Source organism: Sciurus carolinensis, chromosome 9, assembly GCF_902686445.1.
Source record: "Sciurus carolinensis chromosome 9, mSciCar1.2, whole genome shotgun sequence".
Lineage (NCBI taxonomy): Eukaryota > Metazoa > Chordata > Mammalia > Rodentia > Sciuridae > Sciurus > Sciurus carolinensis.
The window spans coordinates 39,696,567-39,716,019 of NC_062221.1; the positions used below are offsets into that span (position 1 = coordinate 39,696,567).

General features: G+C 35.9%; 1 protein-coding gene across 1 annotated transcript in view; it reads left to right on the forward strand.

Annotated features, from left to right (window-relative positions):
- The window catches only part of LOC124993589 (EGF-like and EMI domain-containing protein 1), a 623,779-nt gene that overhangs the window by 401,442 nt on the left and 202,884 nt on the right, over window positions 1-19,453 (forward strand). The window lies entirely within an intron of this gene.

Consider the following 19,453-nt stretch of genomic DNA (forward strand, 5'->3'; position numbering starts at 1 on the left):
AATGCTAGTTATCAAAAAGTCACAAAACTTGCTATGAGAATTAAATCAGATAATGCATGTAAAGCACTTAGCCTAGTGGGTGGCACAAAGTAGGAGCATCGTACTTTCATTTATGAACTCAGTTGCTGCTCACATTGGGAATGGAATGGGAGCCAGAGAGTGCTTCCTTCTTTTAAGCTTTAAGAAGAGAAATACTCTACTAAAAGAAACACTTGTGCCATGCCTTATAACTATTCTGACTTTCCCCCCATCTATTCATATTGCTAAAATGCCCAAACATTTTATAGATTCAAGATTTTTGTTTATTAGTTTAAGATCACAGTATAAAAGCATTTGTTCTAATTGTGTTTTACCATTTGACCTTACAAAATCACACTCATTTTTTTCTCTAATGATATCTGTTCCTAATGGGGCGGGGGGCCCATGTTAGTAAATTGGTAGGAGAAAGAATCGACAAAAGACATTCCCTCAGAAGGTGCCTGGGGCTGCGGCTCTGGGTCTGGGGTTGCTAGGTTGGATCTTTGATCCAGATCCTTTCATGAGTCTCTTCCAGCAGACTTGGACAGGCAGCAACAGGAAACACTTTGGGTAGGCACCTGAATATGTTCAAGAGCAAGGGAATCTGAGCCTTCCTGAGGCAGGCTTCAACCCAGGCAGGGTCCTCCACCTGGAGAGATGGAAATTCACAAAGGCAAGTCCTAAATCCACCCAGGCTCTTTTTGGTCAAGTGAAATAATGCTTATTTCTGGATGTGATTATTTGTTGATGGTGTGCTCACTATGGATTAAATGACAGGGAAGAGAAGGAGTGGAGGACCATGAGGTGTTCAAGGGGACAGGGGCAGGGGGGTGATGGCCCCCAAAGACAATATGGTCCTATAAAATGAGAATATCACTTTTCATGACACTTTCCTTGTCTGCTAGGCAGTGACCTATTTGTTTCTCTTTAGTTGGGTGTTATTATGATCATGATTGCCATTATTACGGATACATTCCCCGTGATTAGTGTAGTAATTAGCCATTGTTAGGTATAACAGTTTTTATTATTATTTTATAATAACTGTTAGGTTGATAAAGCATGTTAGACTTTATACACCCTGGTTCTGGCTCATTTAATTTCATTTAGATCATATTTTAATTGAAGTTAGTTACTCTTGGTGGCTCATATAAATGTTAAAATATTGAGAAAAGAGATTTCCATGGTTTCATTAAACAGAAGTCCACTTGTACAAACTGTGTAAGTTAGAGTGAGACTCAGGAGTTTGATAATGAGGCAACACTGACTTGCTCCTCACCAGGATGCAGGTGGTTGCATGGAGTAGAACCCAGTGCCAGCAAAGGACTCCTACCTCTGTGTCATTCACCTTAGCGTCTTTTCCTTGTTTCCTTAAGTTACTATTTGGTGGAGATGGTAATGCCAGAGATTCAGCTTAATTGTGGACCACACCACAATCTCAGATTTGTTTATATACATAATTAAATAAAAAATAAGAGAGGTCATTTTGCATTCCAGTGCATTCTAAAGTAATAGCAAATGAGGATTTCTGTTCATGTGCGTGCACTAATGAGTCATCCGTGTTCTTTCACCGGCTGGTAACTGTAAAGGTCAGTTGCTTTCAAACAACATTGTGTTGAATGCTACAGTCATAGAATTAAGCAGTCATTTTAAAAGACTTTTTCTTGGCATTAATATATATTTGAATTGCTTTTTAAATACAAATCAACATTTTAGTGGACATTTGTGGTGCTATTAAAATAAATATAGAGTCTGCTCTTAAATGGGATTGAAACATTTGTAAATGGCCTTGTTAGCTAATCTTTTTCTTTAACTTTTTCCTCTAAAGAGATACAAACTCGTGGAGAAGCAGAAGCTTCTGATTAGCTCAGTTGCATTGGTATCCCCTGATCTCAGGCACAGCGCTGAACCTAAAGCACGTTTTCTGATTCACAGTGCACATGGTCTCTTACAAGGAACAGATCAAAGGAGTAAATGAGAGAAAAGCACTGCCTGCCACTGGATGCTATGGCAATTTTAATATATATATACATATATGTACGTGGACTCAAAGGACACAAGATTTTTATTCTTGAATTTGTTAGTGTGTTAACATTATGATATTTACAGAATTTCAAGTATGCAACTATCTTTGCATTTCAAGTGATAATCCAACTGGATGTTAGCATTTTATTTGCTTTAAATTTATTTTTCTATTGCTTGCTTTGTGATTTTCAGCCCCCACCACTATGAGTGAAATAGATCAGTAATTTTTACTTCTTTGAGTTCTTTATGGCAGGGGTTCTCCACCAAAGTGATTTGGTCCCCCAGAGAAATGTGGGTGTCTAAGACACTATTCATTTTCACAAACTGAGAAGAGTGGGTGCTGCTGATATGTGGGGTAGAGGCTAGGATTCTGCTCAGCATCCTCTTCTGTGGCCCTGATTATACACGTTAGACCTTTCCATTATAGCCTCCTTTGTCTCTTTAATATATTCTATTTTCTTTCTCTCTTTACTGCATATGCTCAACCAGTCTATTGAGTTTTGGGTTTCAATAATTTACCTTTTTAGAAGTCTTATTTTTTTCTCAAATCTATAGGTTCCTTTCTGTAAGTATATTCGTTTTCATCCTTGTATATTTTTCCCTTTTACTTTTTCACATACAGCCATTCTATATTCCGAATCTTATTCCAACCTCTGTGGTCCTTGTGGGGACTCTAACTCTATTGGTTCTTATTTCTAGGCATTGTTTACAAAGTCTTTTTACACTGCCTTTCCTTTCCTTTTGTGTATACCTTGGTGTAGAACTTCTAATGGAGCACTGTAACTATTTATATGTTTCGATTATTAATTAGATTGGGATTCTTGGGAAAAGGATTCCCAAGTTAAAGGAAAGGATCTTGTCTTTCCATTTTTCCATTCCCAGTTCACAGTTGTCTGGCACACAGTAGAATCCCATAAATATTCATTGAATGAATGACTGGATGAACAGCCATCCCTTCAATGTGAATACATACAAGCACCCAGTCAATACACCTTTCATTCATTTCCTTATCTACAAATCCCAATAATGTTGGGGTTGTCATTTAAAAGTTTGCCAGTTAAACCATTGGGTTATCAGTAGGTCTTACTATAAATATTTGCTCAAAGTAAGCCTGTTAAATTTGAAAGGGCACAACACATTTTATTTCTAGGGAATAAGTAAAACTTTGAACTTCCTGAACTATTTCTTCCTGTGGCTTATCTAAACCATTGGTACAGCAGCATAACTAGTGAGACTAGTAGTCTAATGGAGTCAAGAAAATTTTCTGAATGATTACTATACATTTTAATGTTAACTTACAAAGCTAATAAATACTGATTAGACACTTGGGACAAATTATTCTGCTTGAGAGATATAAATGAACACACACTATTCATAAAGGCATGTTATTTCATTAATTGATTGTTAGACTCTTTTAAAGTTATTTTAATGATATTTCAGAGTGATATTTTTTCCCAAAACAGATTAGATGTGATAATGTGAATAAACAGAGACTAATTCTGTCCTTGTAAGTTATAAAACTCTTGAACTGATAAAAACTTCTGTAGATGAAATCTCAGAGAAATTCAGTGTCTTGAAGAGTTCATAAAACTAGTTGGTGGACAGAGTGACACTATAAACCAGACTTTCATATTCATTATTCAGTGTGCTTTTCCTGGGATGTGGTTGATAAGCAGCATGCACTGATTCAGAACAGGTTAATCAGAACCATAGTCACAGTACTGTGTGGGCCCAGGGCCCCTCGACACATAAAGGCCATGATCAAAGAGAGAAAAGTTAAGACCTGGAGAGAATGACCAATTTCCTCCATGTTCCAAACAATTCATTTGTAGAGCTAGGAACACAATCTAGTGCCCCTTTTTCCATCAATCTGATCAGTAACATTTATTGGGTAACCACTAGATGTAGTTGGGTATTTTGAGCATACCAGAGTAGTATGAATTATGTTTTCTTCCTTCATAGAGTTTTAGCATCATTTAGCATTCTGGGTATAAAATTACTGTGTGAAAACTTAAATGAAAAAAAAAAAAAAAAAAGGCAAATAATTATTTTATGTGTTTTGAAAGTTCACCCAGGCCAATGCTGTGCTCCCAAGAAGCATTTTAACTAAAGCAGCTGGTTGTTTATCATGTTATTAGAGATTTTCAAGGTGGGGGTTATCTGCTTAATAACCTTGCTATCAGGAAAGCCTTCCCTATTTGTAGCCTGTATTATTCTTGCCGAAGTTGAAAGCCATTTGTGTGTGTGTACATGTGAGTGTATGTAAGTGTGTGTGCTACTTGGGACTGAACAAGGGGTGTAATCTACCACTGAACTGCATCCCCAATTCTTTTTATTTATTTTTTTAAATTTTGAGACAGCATCTCAAACTTGTGATCCTCCTGCTTCGGCTTCCTGAGTAGCTAGAATTTCAGGCATATGTCACACCTGACAGTTAAAATCGTCTTTGACTTTATTTTCTTTTTGTTGAGAAAATTTAACTGATCGGAATCCTCTTTTATGATAATTCTTACTGCATTTAGAGATTGATTCAGAGTACCATTTCAACTTAGGAAAAACATTATTATTATTATTTTTTTTAAGAGGGGTACCTGGGATTGAACTCAGGGATACTCAATCACTGAGCCACATCCCCAGATGTGTGACCTATTGTGTATTTTATTTAGAAACAGGTTCTCACTGAGTTGCCTAGCACCTTGCTTTTGCTGAGACTGGCTCGTATCTCAGCCTCCCAAGCCACTGGGATTACAGGAGTGTGCCACTGTGCCTAGCAAAAAACATTAATTTTTCCAAATACTAAAGGCTGTTGGTATTTGAAAAAAACACTATTATGTGTATATACTCAATGCCCACAAACATCATTATTTTTGCCTTCAAAAAACAGCTTGAAAACATTGCGAAGGAGTTATCTACTTTTGTATATATTTTCTCTTTGTCATTTATGAAGTAACTCCTAAACTTCTGCTGGTGTTATGGAGAATGTCAAGGTTGAAGTAGCTCTCTGACTGTGAAGAGCTGAAGACCGATACATACGTGCAGAAAAATTTGAGAAAATTCCCATACCGTCTATCTTCATGTACTAAAGAAAGGTTTTTTCCTTGTTTAAATTATTAAGATCCACTTACAATACAGAACTCATTGTGTTTAAAAAGGTCAAGTCAGTTAAAATTCTGGAAATTTACCAGAGTTATGTAAGTACATACAGTTTTTCTCTTTACTCATTTATTCATTCATTCACCAAACACAGATCTGATCTGTGTTTGGTGCATGGTCAAATAGAGAGTGCACACTTTGGTTTCAAACATTACCTCTGACATTTATAAGCAGTTAGATTTAGGGCATGTTGCTTAACATGTTTTCCATTCTTTGTCTATAAATCCAGGATAGCAATACTTCAACTGATATTGATGATTAAATGAGATATTGCAGGAAAACACTTTGATGGTGGTAAGACCTTCTTTCCCCAGTTTTATGGCCACATGAAGAGAGATTGATTTTTGTTAGCAGAACATTCCTGATGTGTCTGTGTTCCCTTCCTCACTCAGTCCCCTCTTCCCAGGGGAGGAAGGTCAATTACCTCACTGGTGAGTTTTTGCAAAGAAAGTAGGCTGTGGTTCTGCTCATCTTCCTGTTTCCTCTTTGGGATCTAGAAATGTCTGCAAACAGTGCCCATTCTGGTCTATTCTGCTGTGCTGCACACTTTGAGCAGGATCTCCCATGGGGAAGACAGATTTTCCAGCGACACCTGTGTCCAGGTGGGATAATTTGCCTAGAGAGCCCTTTGCCTCCACACCCATTAATCCTATTCTCCAGTTATAATTTAACAAAAATAAAGCTGATATATTGTCTCTATTTGCCTATTTTGGATTAGATGGATAGATCTCTGTTAATTCAAAAGGAAGGCAAGCAACATAAACTTGTTATTGGAGCCTTTCAAAGTACCAGCATGCTACACTGGCTAATGCCTAGTAGATGCTTAGGAAATTTTACTTCTATCCTCCTTTATAAAAAAGTTCTCTCCTATGCTATTTGTTGTTGAAGATAAAACTACGCCCAATGTTATCTTTCTCTCTCCAAGGGGCTTCCAGTTCAATAAAGGAGATAAGATGGATACACAAGCAACTATAGTGTTAGATAGCAGGAGTAAATATAAGACAGGCACAGACAAAGTGCTATGGGAGTTAAGAGGAGAAAGAGATAACCCACCGTTGCAGCTCATTTTGATTCAAAGAATGGCAGACACTAATCACTCAGTCCTGGAACTGAAAAACCCTGCTTCATTTCCTTCACTTCCTTAATCAAGTTCCCTATTAGAAGTGTACCTAGGACCACTGGTCCTACTCTCGCTGCTTCTCTCCTGATTGACACTGGAAGGCATCTGAGATTCCAACAACAAAGCTGCCACTGTCACACCAAAGGCATCCATCCTTTGCAGAAACTCTGAAGGTATTAAGCCTCTGTGTCTTTTAGATTAGAAAGAAAACACACACCCTTCAAGCCTGAAACTTGGCTTTCAAAGTAAAAATCCACTTTATTCCTTTTTAAACCAATTTTTTAAATAAATCCTATCATTCACCCCCTAATAATTCAGAGCAGTCATTTTAGCACCTCAGCTTTCAGCTAACGCTCATTACAGTCAACAATTTATTTGGTATTGAGGCAAACTGGAAGAGACCTTAACTGATACAAATTCCCTGAAATGAGCTGGCTCACTTTCCAGGTGTCATTAGGGACATGCAGATGTATGGCCCTTACAGCTTTCCTAGGTCTCAGAAGCGACAGATTGAAAAAATAAGCTTCAGAAGTCTGTGGCTGACAAACAGGGCATCGATCACCGAGGTCTCTTATCACTAATACAACAGGTCACGATTTTAGCACAGGAAAACGTATTGCTCAGTCAGCAACCTGTGCCCCTTTGAAAAAGAACGAAACAGAAGCCTCCGTTCAGGGCAAATGGCTCCATGGGGGTGTCTGGGAGTGGAGGGCAGAAAAGCTCTCCTTCCCAAAGTTTGGTTCATGCTCCTTAAATATTATCCTATTTCAGGAAGCATAACATGGGTTTTATATTCTGAAAAACAGACCTTCCCTTTTCATTCACAATTATTAGTTTCTCTGCCCAGTATTTTTGAAAATGAGCTTCTCTTTTTTAAAAATCATATTATTGTATTTTTAAAATTTGTTTCCAAGAATATTTTCAAACTGAAGCATGCTGTCTTGAATTCTTCAGATATGTTTACCCTCCAGATATTTTTTTAGATTATGGAATTCCACCTATCAAAGGATCAGTTTGGTTTATACTCTAAAGACTGGTTCTTTTAGACTTCTGAAATGTCTAGTGTTGGTTCCTGCCCTTGCAAAATCCATATTACTTTCTATTGCTATCATAAAAAGTAGTCATGGATGACTGATTTTTTAATATTCTTGCTATGAGAAATTCCTTTATCAATTTCTAAATAATGGAAACATTTTTTCTTTCAATAAGGACATATTGAAAGGGGGCTATGAATACATATATGTGATTTTTAATCAGAAAGTATGCTGGTTTAAATTGACTTGTTATTTTGCTATTGACTTTCATGTGTCTGTGTTTTTAGTGACCTTCTCCAGACTAGTCACTCTCAGCACAGGATCTCATAGAAAGAAATGAAGCCACTCATTTCTGAAAGAACTGTATACCTTAGTTCATAAATTCAAGTTAAGTTTCTTTTTTATTATTTATTCTAGTTCATAACTTCTTAACAGAACAGGTTTGTACTTCCTTCAATATAATTAATATCAAAATAAATGGATATCATTCATTTTATTTGTCCCAGTGGATATATTTGGTGGATATATCCACATGCATTACCAGAAAAATAAAAAAACCTGAGAGTATGTATATTTATTTGTCTTTTTACTTTGTATCTTCCATACAGATGTCCCATTGGTTAAAAGTATATTCATAAAAATAGTAAATACTATAAATATGTAGAGAACTTCATGCTATTACAAACTAAACATGCACATATTTCACATTTCCCATAAATAGGAAAAGCATATTTAAAGAATCTGGAACATATTCCTAAAATGTGTTGTTCTCATTTTAACAAAGGGGGTGGTAGGCCTCTGGCATTTACAGAAGCATAGACTTCTGTGATTGTTTACCAAAATACTAAGGGTAATTGATCATAAGTCAGTTACTATCATCCAAGTATAATGTTATTTTAGCACATATTGCAGACTGAGAAATGCAGTGATGTATTGTAAAACCATTTGATAATACTACAATAATGGGCCACCTGACCATGTGAGGGGCACCGCTTACTATAGCAGGCCCTTGCTGGCTAGAAGCACAACCATGAAGGGGAAAGTATTAGCTTTGGTTGATCTCAGCTTATCACTGGGTCCCACTGACCCCTACTGAAGAGTTGGGATGGAGAAGACAGAACCAAGAAGCCTCAGGCTCCTCTGACTTTGTGAACATGAGGTGTGGGATGGGGCAGGAGACAGGTAGAAATAGAATAATCAGTAAAAGGAATATATTTTTATGTATAGTTGATGAACGCGTTCTAACTTAAAAAGTTCTGTAGTTCCAACAAACTCAAAAAAGTGGGATGCTTCAAATCCTTTCCCCCAATGGCACATACCATCCAATGGGGGCCTGCCAAAAGTGGCTTTTCTCTGCTTCTTATATTTTAAATAATCATCACATGTTGGAGGCCTGACTGAGTGCTGAAAAACACATTAAAACTGCAGCCAAGAAAATGAGGTTAATTGTAATTCATTAGATGCTGTCCTTATTAAATGTGAATTGATTTAATCCCTACAATAAGCCCTAAGGCATGAGAAAGTAAAATAGCTCTGTAAGTATGGTGTGCTGAACAATTAGAAGATACCACAATTAATACTACATACAGTATTTTTAAACTCGTGTGTGTGTGTGTGTGTGTGTGTGTCACCTTAGAACTTGTGAAAATTCAGACTCCAACTCAGCAGATGTGGAATGGGCCTGAGAATCCACATTACTAACAGGCTCCCAGGAGAACAATGCTATTGGTCCACAGAAAACACCGAGCAGAAAGTCTTTTCTTAGCCCCTTCAGTCAGTTTGTCAGATAATTGTTGAGCATTTGCTAATTATAATATGTTCAGGGATTACAAAATTCTTTGAAATATGGTCTCTAGATCTTTATAAAAAATGGTTATCTTACATACCCTGCAATTCCCCCTTTTAAAGTATACGATTCAATGGTTTTTAGTATATTCACAAATATATGCAGTCACTACCACAGTCAATTTTAGAACATTTTTTATCACTTGAACAAGAAACCTTGCTCCTTTTAGTATCACCTTCTTATTCTCCTATCACTCCCTTGGCTCTAAGCAAATTTGCCTTTAGTCCCCATAGACCTCCTTATTCTGGACTGTTATATGACTGGAATCACACAGTCTGTAGTGTTTCATTACTGGCTTCTTTTATTTAATGTTTATAAGGTTAATCCTCATTGTAGCACATAGCAGTACTTCATTCCTTTTTATGGCCAAATATGACATACCACTTTCTGTTTATGCATTTGTCAGTTGATAGACATTTGGGTTGTCTCCTTCTTTTGGCCATTATGACATGCTGATACAAACATTCATTTGTAATTCTTTGTGTGTACATAAGATTAATTTCCCTTAGGTATATACCTAGGAGTGGAAATCCTGAGTTATATGGTAATTATACATTTAATTCTTCTGGAGCTTTAAATTTAGATAAGTCAAAACTATTTTAAAATGTAGAAAATAGTACGTGTATGTATAGGGATACATTTATATCAACAACTAAATTCATGTAAAAGGGGTCCATTGTCCAATAATTTTGTAGAACACTGCATACTAAAACTCTTTTAAGGAAAACCAGGCACTAAAGAAAACATTTAACTTTGTGTAACTTGGGTTTCCCAAACATGTTTTCCAAACATGTTTAAAATTTTTGGAAAGTAAAATATTTGCAACCCAAGGATTTAGAATTTGGTAGAATGTGTTTTGAGAAATGGTTTAATTCATGCTCTGAAGATAGAGACAATGCCTATTGAAATGGGCAGAGAATATATTCAAGGAACTAGTGGATGATTTGTGGGGACTAGACAGAGTGATTTTAACTTAATAGATAAATCCTATAGGTAACCGGGTAAAGGAGCAATTTTCCAAGGGAGATATGTGGGTAGAACAATGACAGAATGGAAATGTGATTTCTGAAAGTTTTGAATGGTTTGATATTTAAAATGATACAGACAAACAAGAAAAATATGGAAGTGAGAGAAGAATTTGTAGGCCAATGAAATGATCCAGGTATTAACAATTGTAAGTTCTGTAAGGAAAGAATAATCAGTAAGTTCTGATGACACACTGAACCCAAAAGAAATGGGAAATATAAAATTCTTTGAAAATAAGATTATAAATAACGTGCAATAAAATATTGGTAATAGAAATGCCAAATGCAGCATGACAGATTAAGTGTATCTTTAGAAACACTAGACAGATATCACATCCCAACTAGATTGTTTAGAAAATCTATATAATTTTTCTACATTATAAAAACTATTCTAAACCATTGCTTCATCATTTTTCATTTGAAAATCAGCACTTGGTTTCCATGCATGACTGTGCCACAGGTTTTGATATCACCATCTGGCAGAATCTGCTTATTATCTTCATTATGAACCTCAGCTTTCTTTTTATGCTAATTCCTATTTTTGTCCATTAAATCCTAAGTTAAGTCAGTTTCAAATTAATGAGAAGCAAGATAAAAGGTGGAAACTTCCGCTGCATGTTATTATTAATTATGTTGTCAGGGCATAATATTTAGCACTGCTTAAATTTGGTTGTAAATAAGTTTTCTCTTTGATGAGATGACCCATCTATACTTTTGTTCCTGTTGCTGTATTTACCCATTTCCCTTTTGTTAGGTGTCCATGAAAAATGGAATTGCCAGATGGTTTGCAAAGACAATTGAGCACGAACTTTGAAAAACAATTCTTTATATACACATAAGCAAGTAAACGAAAAGGTTTTCTTGAAAGAAAGAAAGAAAGAAAGAAAGAAAGAAAGAAAGAAAGAGAAAACACCTTTTGCTTAAACCACACATAATTCTCTCAGAATCTCAGAGTGTTATCTATATTGTTTCTCTCAAGGTAAATATAAGAAATAAAAGTAATGATCCCTAAATGATGTAAAAATAAAGATCTGTAAGCACCTCACATTGTCAGCATGACACACATGATGTGCAAACACCCCAATTATTCCACTAAAATTGAAATGGGTTCCAAGAGAACTCTTACCCTCAGAATTTAAATCTCTGCTGTGCCCTCTGGCCAACCTTCTTTCGTCAGCTGTAGTAATTTAAATCTCTATCTTCACAAGTAGTGCACTTTGATTCTGGTAATGATCCACCTGTTTTGCCCACATGAGCTCAGACTGTAGGTTCACTCACTAGGGCTTTGAGAGACCTCCATGATGGCTTCAGGTCCATCCACTACACAACAGGGAATGTACCTGTTTTCTTTTCTGTGCCTTAATTTCCTCATCTGTAAAATGAGGCATTTGGAATGAAAAAATATCAACATCTTCTTCCAGGCTATAAATTCCGTATTTCACAAGCAGCAACTTAAAACTTTAAATGTCATCCAAAAGCTGGAATTCTTTGAAAGACGAGGTCAGGAAGAGATTTCTATGGGTGATAATAACAATATAAAAATGACTTCTCTGAACCCCCAGCTATAAAGAGAACCTAAGATATCTAGTAAGATCTGAGATTACATTGATTTAAAGAGTGGGAAAGAGCAAGGCAAACACAGAATTAAACTGCATCAGAGATTATGGTAGCCATGAGTTAGTTTTGCCTGGTCCTTAAGGCATTGCTTTAAGGTAAGCTTTTTTCCCATTTAGGAGTTATTTCTGGGTCTTTCAATAAAAAAAAGTCTTGGATTCCCACAGCTCAAACCCAGTATTAGACACCTACTCTGTGTTCAATATACTCGTTGATCTTATTGTCGTCAATTATTCACTTTGGTAGTCTGGAGGAGATTTTAGACAAGAAAGTAAAACACAATATAGTTTCTCAAATAATTCTATGAATTGCTCATTTTTTTTCAACTGAGAGTTGAAAATAGCTATAGTTTCTATAAACATTTCTGCAAAAATTATATATACATATTCATAAAATGTGTAAGTTGAGTTCTTTTGTGTCCAGTGGAATGCTTGATATGTGCTCTACTGCTTTATAGAAAAATTTAAATTTTAAAAATGTGTGTATTTCTTAATAAAATATTAGTAAAAATTTTCTTTGTGTTTTTTAGATATTCTCTATATGTACTCACATAGTGCAATTCATAGTTATCATACATTAACAAACTCATCAGAAATGAAAGGTAGCAATTATAGCTTTAGGGAGGTGGTGCCTTTTAAAATGCTGCTCTTCATGGGTCCTTTCTAATGTGTATATGATATTGGCCTAAGTGAGGGGTCTGGTGAGGCCAAGCGCAACAATTTGGATAGATGAAGAAAATTAATGTCCTCTGAAAGTCAAAATCAAGTACAGCAAAAATTGGGAGAATTAAGTCTGTTCTCAGAGAGGGTTGAAGAGCCTGATCATAACCTTAACAACTAACAGAACATAAAAAATAGTTTGACAAGCAAGATATGTTAAAAGAGATAAATGCATCCAAGCATGCCCAGGAATTGATACCGCTGTTTACCGGTGACGAGTTCTGCTAGATGTTGGAAGTTTGAACACTAGAGAAGCACGCCAAGGCAAGCATATTAAGCAGGTTTTATTTAAAAGTAGTAATAATACAGACTTCTCCCGGGAGTGAGAAGGGGGCCATGGCTGATGTTCTAGAGTCCCAAGAAGTGAGCACACCCTACATCTTTTATAGGTTAAGGTCTCTTCTGTTCTCCAGTTCTCTCCCCGCTTATCTCTCCTTCCTGCCTATGTGACTAGGCCTGGTTTTGCAGGTGAGAAGCGGTTGGGGCAGGGGGAGGGCCAAAGTGATTCAGCCAGGCAAGGGCCCAGGGGGCATTAATTAGCAGCTCCTTGCCTGCAGTCCTTGATAAGAGCAGGTAAATTTGGTAATCAATAGACTCCGGAGATCCTTGACATTCCATTCTCCCAGAGGCAGTCTTCAACTTCCAGAGGCAGATGGCTTTCATGGCCTCCATTTCCTAAATTTGGCCTGATCCCCTATTTCTACACTAACTGCCTGATCCCAATTCTGGCTTCAGAATGATGGAATATTAACGAACAATTTTAGAGAATCCCAGTTCTATGTGCAAGTGAATAATTTAGGCTAATTTATCCCATTGAGCGAGTTTCATCTAACTGGTTCCATTTGTTAGATCTCTGTGATAGCTTGTAATATGGTTCCTGTATCAGTTCAGGTCTAATCAGGAGAGAGAGAGAAAAAAAAAAAAAACAGTAATTTGAAAGTGGGAGGTTTAATATAAAGAATTGTTATCTGTGATAGGAGGCTGATGTAATAAGGAATTGATCAGTTAGAAATTAAAGAGAACTCTGAAGAATATAGAGCTTCAACATCTACCTCCCATGGATGAACTGATTCCATTTTACCCAAAGAGACTCCTGGAGAGCTGAGATTCAGACCCTGGTGGTAAAGACACAGCCATTGTTCAGTTAATAGCAGAGAGGTCACTGTGTTGCCACACTAGCAAAACTTGGAAATCCGGAACTTGTCAGAAATCTGCTCTCAAGGGTGCCAGAGAAAAGTGTTCATGGAGAGGTAGGTATCTTTTTTGTACAACATTGCTGGAGGAGAGAACAAGGGAAGATTCTGGTCATTGGGTACTACTGCTCACCAGTCACTGCAGGAGCCAGATCAGAAGCAGCTCATACTAGAGAAGCTGTGTACACTATAGAAGCTGGCACTGGAACAGCTGTGCACAGTGTAAACTGTCTAGTTGCAAAGCCTAGACACCAACCATGCTGGATAAGGGCAATGCTGGAGAAACAGCCTGCATTATAGATGCTAGGAGCTGGGAAAGGTGGGCACATTATAAAACTAGGTGCTGAAAAAGATGCACAGACTTCAGGAGTCAGACTGGAAAAGTTACCTGCTCCAGGGGAGCCAGTCACTGGAAAATGTCCACCAGGAGCCCATCTCGAGGAGTACACTGTTTACTTTGCTGTGCATAATCTTTCTAATTTGATGCCATCCTATGTATTAAGTATTGTCATTATTTCCCGAGCTTTAGGAGTCCTATTGAGAGTATTTGCCTGTGCCCATATGCTGGATTGTTGACCCTATGTCTTCTTCCAGGAGTTGCATGGATTCTGGTCTAATTCTTGCATCTTTGATACATTTTGAGTTGTTCAGGGTGAGAAATAAAGGTCTAGTCTTATTCTTCTCCACATGGATAACCAGTTTTCCTAGCATCATATATTAAAAATGTTGTCTTTTCTCCAACATAAGTTTTTGGCATCTTTATCAAAGATCAGATGTCTAGATGTGAGGGTTTGTCTCTTTGTCTTCTGTTCTGTGCCATTGGTCTGTGATGCTGTTTTCATGCCAGTACCAGGCAGTTTTTGTTACTGTAGGTTTGTAGAATACTGTAGGTTTGTAGTCAGGTGTTGTGATGCCTCCTGCATGGCTTTTTTGACTCAGAATTGCTTTGGCTATTCTTGGTCTTATTCAGTCCCAAAGGAAGACTTCGTACTCTATGATGACTCTCCAGTGCTCTCTCTTGGCAAGACTTAACATCATGCCCAATTACAAAAGAATATTACTTGAAAAGCTCATATCCATTTTCACAGAGAAGGCCAAAAGAGTGAATTTGGAGCTTAGAGTCCACATGTCAACAATAGTATGGTTCCCAACTATGCTTCCCTCACCCCACAAAAGAATTAGTAATGCATGACCTCTGCCATATAAATTTTTCTCGCCCAAAGGCAAAGATATTTCTTCTACCCATTGACTAACTTGGTCATGTGATTTGCTTGGGCCAATAGCATATGAACGGAAGTGAGGTCAGTTCTGAACAGAAGTTTTAAATGTGAATGTGTAGTTAAGCCTGGTATGTTTCATTCTTTGCCCTCTGCCATGAAAAAAGAAGTTCTCAACAAGCACTATCCTTTTGTCTAAGTACCAGTATGAAGTACAAAGCTGAGTGGAGCCACAGTCAATCTGATCCACCTAACAAGAAAAGATATTGATGGTTATGTACACAGGAGGTTTTGTGTTATTACAGCAAAATCTGACTAATGCAGTTTCCATGCTCGATGTCAAACAAGTTTCTAATGTGTTTTGCTTACCATGATCTTGTCATTTGAACCATTCAATTTTTTTTTCTGATTTTATATATTTGCCTGCATCAAGGAAATAAAATGAAGTGGCATGGCTCCCCTTGGGTTGAGGGAGATTCATCACAGTAGTGTCATTTTGGGAGAAGTCTCAAGAGGCAGTTAGCCAACATTCCTCAAATGACATCTAGCTCTTGCTTGGGCATAACTCCTTGGTTGGAAGGTGAGAGATGGAGAAGTCATTCTCAACAGCCTCCACATTCCTGAGCTCTTCTCTCTTTGCCAGTTTTGGTGACGTGCTGCCAACATTATTGTTTATCTCATCTGGGCTTCATCAAATGTCCTCAAATCATTTGGGATACTGGATTGTGGCTTATCTTTGGATAACTTGCTGTTCTTAATGAGACTTGGCTGACTTCTACACAACTTTTTGTGGAAGAAATCTTTGATTAACAATGTTTGTAAATTCTTTAACTGTTACTATATTCTTACCACACAAACCCAGTTCATATTCACATAAGCTTTCTTTATCCTCAGTGATTTGTTAGGTGAAAATCATTTTCTAATTCATTGTAATAATAGTCATTGTAACTGCAACTGATCTCTTTGTACATTGCTATTATAACTATATTACATTTGGCAATCTCAAAACATCCTCCAAACACACACACACCACACACATACATATTGCAGTCTGAGACTAGATATTTCAGGCTTTTTCTCAGCTGAAAAATCATGCTGCTACTCAACAAAAATTTTAATTATAATTGGAAATAAGAATTCACTTTCTATGATCACTGAATATTTAAAAGTATGGATCAAATATTAACATGTATGTAAAATTTATGTCTCAAAAAATTAAATAATTCTATCGCTTTTACTTGAGTACTAGGACTTTGTCTTTCTATAAATAATTTTTTTAAAATATTGGCTAGGACTTTCAAATATTTTTTCTGAAATAATAATCCGTCCTAGAATGCATTTAATTTGGGGGAGGTGCATGAAAGACATCATAAGGAGGCAAACAAAACAAAACAAAACAAAACAAAACACAGAAATCAGTTCAATTTCTGCTTGTGCTTACAGAATCTCAGTTTTCTCATCTCCAAAATGGGGATAATAATGTCTGCCTGCCAAATTCATGTGATTTTTTTTCCCAAAACTTAGTGAACATTTCATTGAAAATGTCATGTTCAACAGTAAAGATATTTTCAAACATGGAAGATTTTGAAATCATGATGTAATTAATTAATGGTGTGTTAATATCTTCCTGGGTTAAGACATAATTAGAAGAGTGATCTTCAAAATGTAGCCTACTACAAAGGAAAAAAATAAAAACAGAAGATATTGGGATAGACCCTAAAGGTAGAGGTAAGTAGAAATGTAATTTCTTCTTTTTCTGAAGTGGTTAATAACCTGATTATAATTTCACCTATCAGGAAGGATCATATTTCCCAACTCTCATGACAAAAGTATATGGCCAAGAAGTAGAGAAATTTACTATGGGACAGTGTTTTGATAATTATATGGTATAAGCATTAGAAGAGGAAGGATAAGAATGGTGGGACAGAGGGCTAGTGGGGAGATCAAAATGGCAGGAATATCCCTGAACTATCCTTGACTTGATATTTTTTTCCTAGTTTATAGTGAACACTCAGTTCCTTTATTTCTCTGTGAATCCATGGCCCTTTGGGCAAATACTCTATTAGAATATCACATGGTATATTTATTTGTTAACTTGTCTGTTTCTTTCACTGGATTATGGATGACTTAAAGGTAAAAGTCATTCATTATATACTAATATCCCTAACGGATGCCTCACACAGGACATAGTGTGTATTCTCCATAAATACTAGAAGGGATGAATGGGTAGGAAACAGATCAGAGTAAAGTCCTTGAAAGAGAAAATTTAGTAAATTTGTACTTCTTAATGTTAAGGAACTATTTTCAGGATGCAGCACAATGCATATGTTATAGTATAATTTCATATGAAAAACAGTGCATAGACTTGGCACAAACATTTCTCAAGGATAATCCTAGAAAACATAATTAATTTCTAATGTCTGAGTTCCTATGCTTAAATCCATTTATTTCTTTAAAATAGTCTTGAAACAACTAAGATATTTTGTTCCACAAGTAACAATTTTCTTTCATAAAGGAATGTACTTTCAGGATGGAATGGTACATGGAAGGAGATATTATGAAAGAGAGGCATGCCCTTTATATAAAGCTAAAAGCATAGAATCTTTGTCACAGCATACAGAACATTGTAATTATTCTGTAAATGAAACTTTATAAAAGTATGAGGCTTGAACATAATATAAATTAAAATAATGGCATTAATTTCCTTTTTTCATATAAATGAGGATAGTGTGGGGTTCTCAACATTTTCTGGTATTTTTGAACAGACATAACTATTAATATCCATAAATAGGTCATCTAACTCTTCATCTTGAGCATGACAAAAGAGAATATATAAATTTTGAATATGCTTAAAGGAAATATTAGGAGGAATATCATATCAGCCAGGCTGTTCCTATTTGACTTTCAATGGGAATGTTTGGTAAGGTAAATCTTACTTTGTCCATTACCTCGCCTGCTATGTGATATAAATTCTTTGCCTACTAATCACAAATCTCAAGATCAGGGAAAATGGAGTTCCCCAGCACAGGCTCTATATTTTTTATTGCCATCTCGAATCAAACCAATGCCATTTTTCACAAGAGGACTAATAAAAGTCACAATCTGTATTGAAACATCCCTGTATTTTATGGACCCATCTGATATACCCTTAATAAAGTTTTAAAACAATCCATAATGGATTTCACAAGAAGCTCAGATCTGCCAGCACTCTCATTAGCAGCTCAATTTTAAGCACTACTTTAGGCATGATTATCTGCAAAATGTTAGTGGGGTTGTTTAATATTGAAAGACTAGTAGCTGAAGGGACAGGAAGCTCAATTATTAAAAAATCTAGTTAGATTGCTATTTAGAGTAATTTAACAAACAAAATTGCATTTTGTTCTTATTTTCAAAGTACAGACTTGTATTCATTTCCTCAAATATGTAGTTCATTGAAAATGCCAACATTTCCAAGTGATTCTGCATGAGAAGAAAGAGTTGATTAAAGCAAAAACACCTCTCAGCTTGTTAAAACACAAATGTTTTATGATTGACATGTTACTTATAGAGCAATTCCTCAATTGATGATATTATATAAAGTAAAAATCTATAACCTTTGCCTCACCTAACATTTGCAGAAAAGACAATCAATTAACAAATTCACCACTGTGATTGTCATTTATATATAATTGTTTTTTCCTGATTCTCTGTTTGGGAGGGATCTTTCTGTCCCCAGACCTATTTACGAAAATATTTATTTACTTAGACTTTCCTGCCTTAATCAAAAATACTAGAAAATTAAAACATGAGGCAATCATCAGAGAGAATGAGAGAGTAACTTATATGGAAACGAAAAATTATCTGCCCTGTATTAACCTTTGTACATATGTGTACATATATGTGTTAGAATTGGTTTTGAAAGGGTCTGGAATGAATTTAAAGGAAATTATTGGCAGTGTGACCTCTGAATCAAGGAGGATATAAGGGGTGATCTAAAGGAAGCAAGACTAAGTTTCAACTGTTTCTTCTTTGCACTATTTTCATTTTTCTTCTTGAGCACATAACACTTTTACAATAAAAAATACCTTCAAAATGACACCATTCTGTTTCCTTATATGTAAGCACATTTTACATCCAATAAAAAATATTAACACAAAAAATAATGAAATGTAAGTTTGTTAAATTAAAAATGTGCAAGAATATTTTTATTTATCATTAGCTACAAAGAAAGAAAATTCAAGTTGTGCTTATCAAACTACTAGCAATCATAGCAGAACTTTAAAAATAATAAACACAAAGATTTTACATACTTACTGGTAGTCACCTCTTTCTTCATACTGAGCATAATAGTGGAATTTTCGTTCATGTTCATGCTTTATTGCACAACTTAGACATCTGCTATCACTTTGGCATGAGAAGGCAACATAGTTTTGACTATGTCACTTAAATTAAATTTAGATTAGATATTAAGATTTGGAAATACAGGACTGAAATTAACATTAGTAATTCGTTC